At 47.4% G+C, this 4,768-nt stretch overlaps 2 protein-coding genes and 1 long non-coding RNA gene across 4 annotated transcripts in view; 1 reads left to right on the top strand and 2 right to left on the bottom strand.

Annotated features, from left to right (window-relative positions):
* Gip (gastric inhibitory polypeptide) overlaps window positions 1-4,768 on the bottom strand; it is a 41,561-nt gene that overhangs the window by 19,323 nt on the left and 17,470 nt on the right. The gene's annotated exons all lie outside the window — the stretch shown is intronic.
* The window catches only part of Snf8 (SNF8 subunit of ESCRT-II), a 48,787-nt gene that overhangs the window by 37,727 nt on the left and 6,292 nt on the right, over window positions 1-4,768 (bottom strand). The window lies entirely within an intron of this gene.
* LOC126510243 (uncharacterized) overlaps window positions 1-4,768 on the top strand; it is a 40,891-nt gene that overhangs the window by 35,135 nt on the left and 988 nt on the right. The window lies entirely within an intron of this gene.

The following is a 4,768-nucleotide window of genomic DNA, read 5'->3' as shown; positions in this document are numbered from 1 at the left end:
GTCCTCTCAGGAGAGGGAGGTTTCCTGAGGTTCAGGGCTGTCTCCCCCTCAGTCCAAAAACTCTTCAGAAACTTGTTTTGCCTTTCCACAAGGACTTAGAACCTGGCTCTGGCCATAGGGCTCAGACTCCATTTTGACAGTCCCAAAAGTCCTTTTTCTTGGTCCCTTCCTTCTTCATCCATCCTGGTTCTTGGAACCTTTACCCCAGCAGCCTGCTGTGCTGCCTATAGCTCCAGGGCCTAATCTAGGTCACTCTGTTACCCTGGTGGCCTCTGTGGAAGATCCAGTAGGGAGTTAAGTGCCCCTGTGGGATGAGAGGTCACTGGACTGGAAAGACTGCTCCTTCTGCCTCCTGGAAACCTCACCTGCCTACTCAGCCATCACCCCTTCCTTCTACAACCTTCTTCCCTTGGAGCAAGTTCTGCATGGCATCTCCCAGCTACCAATGGGCTGTGATAAGATATCAGGGCAGATTTAGTCTCCAGAGTGGAGGCAGGAACTGCTTGGGATCTTGTACCCTGCTCAGCAACATAGCTAATGGGCTTGTGGGAGTTTGCATCAAAGCCTTGGTACTCTTGTCTGAAGGGGGAGGGTATCCGAAAAAAGTAGATACCATTGTCTGGTCCCTAGAATCTGGTGTGAAAGCAAAGAGAAGGAAAGCCCTGTGGTTAGTCCCCAAGACTACGAGAGCCCAGGGTCATGTCAATGTGTTCTGAGACTGTACCTTAGCTCCCTTTCTGCCAGCCCGTGCAGCCAGTTGTCCCTTGATTTGTTGTTTTGTTGTTACTGTCGTTCATGTTGGCCTCAAACTTATGGTAATTCTCCTGCCTCAACCTTTCTTGCATTGGCCATACAGTGGTGTGTCACTATGTCCAGTTTGTTTGTTTGAGACAGGCCTGAGGGGTTCTCAGGTAGCCCAGCTTGGCCTCAGACTAACTAACTCACTGTCTGGCTGAGAATGGTTTTGGCTTTCTGATTTTCTTGCGGCCATTTCCCAAGAGTTAGATTACAGGTACGCACTACCACACACAGGATTTTGGCTTTGTTGTCTTTTTTGTTTTGTTTGCTTTTTTGCGAAAGAACCATACCCTGCAGCCTAGGCTGTCCTGAAAGCAACTATATAGCCCAGGCTAGTTGCCCCTAATCTACAGTAATCCTAATCCTCTAGCCTCACCCTCCACCTTGCTTCATTACAGGAACTAATTGTAAAACTCTAGACCAACTCTGAAGCCATTTCTGACAACTTTGAGGCCATTTCTGAGGCCTCTCAGCCTTAGCGCTCCCCCCTCCCCTGGGAACCAAGGACCTAAACACTTCACATGCACGTACTAGAATGTTGTGGCTGTTCTCCAGCTAGAACTCAGTTATTGAAATTGGGGCAAGATAACCCTTAGATGTTGACTCAGTTCCTGATGTTTTGACTCAGTCCCTTGGAAGGGGTCAAGGTAACCCTCAAATGTTTCCTCTTACCTCACCTGATCTGGCAACTGCCCTCCAGTCCTGGCTCGGACCAATCATTGTTAATAGCCCTTGGAATCAGCCAATCCTAATAGTTAGAAAAACAACCCCCAGACTCCCCACTTGCTTCTGTGGCTTTTTGATTTAAAAGTAGCCTGTACCAGCTATTCGAGGTCTTTCTGGCTTCTTGAATGCTGAGAGACACTGTTGCAACCGAATTCATTAAAATTTCCGTGCTTTTACATTAATTGCATTATGAGAGTGTTTTCTTGGGGTGACTCCTCCTGGGTGATTGGACTTCAGGGTCAAACATAACCACTACATCTAGCTTGTTTGTTTGGGGGATAGAATCTTGTTTTGCATCTCAGGATGGCTTCAAATATGTGGTCCTCCTGCCTCAGTCTCCAAAGTACTGGATTTGCAGGCTTGTACCACCATCAAAAGTATCCCCTTGTCCACAAAGGTACAAATCAAAGATGATGTGTCCTGGGCTCTGGGAAGGGAAGGGGTGGGCTGGAGTCTAGAAGTTTCTCCTCTTCCCAGGACCAACAGAAAGCAAAGAGGAGAGGGAAGGTAGAGAACAGAGATACCCACAGGCCCCCAAAAGGGCGCCTTAAGAGGCAGTAAAGTGGAGAAGCCAATCCTGAGACGTTTCTGGAGATTGGAGACCTGAGAGAATTTTTTTCCCTTTTAATTGTGGTGCTGAAGATCAAATCCAGGGCTTTGCAACTGCTAAGCATGCATGCCACACTTGGCTCCCTCAGCACAGGCTTGCAAGTCTTGAGCAAAATAGGTCCATAAATCCAAGCCACGTGGCAGCCCAGCATGCCAGTCTACAGGGAGTAGAGCCCTGGTGCTCAGTCTGGTGTGGTTTCAGCTGGGAGGAGGGGTTCAGGAGGAAGCATAGTCCCCTTTTGCCCTATTTCACTGCAGAAAAGTTCAGGATGTGCAGGGTCAAAGGTCACAGGCAACGTCAGAAAAGAGGTCACCTAAACCCACCCCAAGCAGAGAGAAGATGGAAGATATGTCACGAGAGGGAACCCCGCCTGAAGAATCAGCACTTCAAGATGAGGTGGAGAAAAGCTGGTGTGGTGAGTCCTGTCTGTAGTGCTTGCATTTGGAAGGCTGAGGCAGGAGAATTCCACGTTTGAGGCTAGCCTAGACATAAAGTGAGTTCCAGGCTAGCCTGGGCTACAGCGGTTAAACATTGTCTCAACTACAGCAGAGTTTTCACCAAGGTCTTTGCTGGCTCTTCTAGCCCCAAGCGGTGACTCACCACCACCTCACCATACAGACACCACAGACATTCCAGGTTCAGCCTGCGTCATTGGCCTTCTGACTGAGAGCAGGTCTTCCTGGCCTTAGACTCTGCTTTGGGTTCTCTTGTCTCCAGATTCCCTGGCTGACTCAGGAAACCCACATCCCTTTCTGATTCCTCATCTGCCTCCTGCAGAGCAGGGGACCAGAGGTAACACAGTGACTGCTGATCCATCATTGGTTCTCTGGATTCCCACAAGGACCCCCAGCAGAATCACTAACAGCTTCCCCATCCCATTATCCAGCTCTCTAGATGAAAATAGTCCTTTCCAGAGGGCTCATCAGAAAAAACAGACTACCTACAGCCTTTCCTGGCCAGATAGTGTAAGGAATCCGCTGAGGTACTCAGCTCAGGGACTGGGCAGGTAGTCAGTTGATAACCTGTTTGTCAAGGGTAAATGAAGACCAGCATTTGAGCTTTTTGTTTGTTTGTTTGTTTATTGGTTTTTTGAACCACGGTTTCTCTTTGTAGCCCTAGCTGTCTAGCAACTTGCTCTGTAGACCAGGTTGGCCTTGAACTCAGAAAACAGCCACTTCAGTCTCCCAAGTGCTGCCATTAAAGGCTTCTACCTCCACCACCCAGCCTCCGACATTTGAAACCCAGCAATACGTAAACTGTGTGTGGTGGCATAGGCCAGTAATCTTATCCCTTAGGTTCAGAGGTTAGAAGATCAGAAGTTCAAGATCATTCTCAGCTAGGTAGTGGGCTTGAGACTAACCCTGGACTCTATGAGACATTCTCTCAAAAACAAAGAAAAAAAGAACCCCAAAACAAAAAAAACCACCCAACAACAAAATCCACTGCCCAGTAGCTCACAAACTGCCTGTAATTCTAGCTCTGGGGGATATGAAAATCTCTTTAGATTTCTTTGGATACCTCACCCACTGTACACATACACACACACACACACACACACACACACACACACCCTTCCACATAATAAGAATAAATCTTAAAATTATGTTGATACTGGGGCTGGGGAGATAGCTCAGTGGTTAAGACCTCTGCCTGCTCTTCCAAAGGTCCTGAGTTTTATTTCCACCACCCACATGGCGGCTCACAACCATCTGTAATGAGATTTGGTGCCTTCTTCTGGCCTGCAGGCATACATGTGGGCAGAGCACTGTATACATAATAAATAAATAAAATTTATTTTAAAAAATTATATTGATACCCAAAGGTGCTCTGAACATTTGCATTGGGCCGTGGTAATGCAGACACTCCTGAGGATAACTGACTATTGAATGACCAATCCTATCAGGACATCTGTCTCACTTGCCCTCTATCCCCCCACTCTGTATATACACCAGCAGTCCAGGAGAGGGCACCAGGTCTTATTACAGATGGTTATGAGCATCATGTGGTTGCTGGGACCTTTGGAAGAGCAGGCGGTCCTCTTAACCACTAAACCATCTCTCCAGCCCTCATTTCTATTTTTTTGAGGCTGTCTCACTTTGCAATCCTGCCTGCAACTTTTGCTATATAATCTAGGCTAACCAGAAACTCATAGAGTTCTGTCTGCTTGTGTCCTGGGGCTTAAAGGCACGCGTCTTTATCCCTGGTATTATTCCCCTTTTTGTTTTGCTTTGTTTTCCTTGAGCTATGGTTTCTTTGTGGGGCTCTGACTGTCCTGGAACTTATTCTGTCAACCCATTAGTCTTGAACCCAGAGATCCCCCTGCCCCTGCCCCCCAAGCACTAGAATCAAAGGTGTGTACAACCACATGCAGCTAAAATATTTTGTACATTTGTGGGGTGTGTGAAGGTCTAAGGACAACTTTTGGAAATGAGTTCCTCTGTTATGTGGGTCCTGGTGTTTGAACTCAGGCCATCAGGATTAAAGGCACCATTAGCCTCTGAGCCACCTTGCCTGCTCCCAGTGGGTGCTGGTTACTGTTATTGTTGTTCACTTAAAACTATGAAAATAGTAAACGAGACTATTGGATTTACAGCAGAAGGGCTGAAACAGTGGCTCAGAGGTCAGAAGTTCAGA

The sequence above is a fragment of the Alexandromys fortis genome, unplaced genomic scaffold (genome assembly GCF_014885135.2).
Source record: "Alexandromys fortis isolate MF-2015 unplaced genomic scaffold, M_Fortis_MF-2015_v1.1 scaffold_31, whole genome shotgun sequence".
Taxonomy (NCBI): domain Eukaryota; kingdom Metazoa; phylum Chordata; class Mammalia; order Rodentia; family Cricetidae; genus Alexandromys; species Alexandromys fortis.
This window is presented reverse-complemented; position numbering and strand designations above follow the sequence as displayed.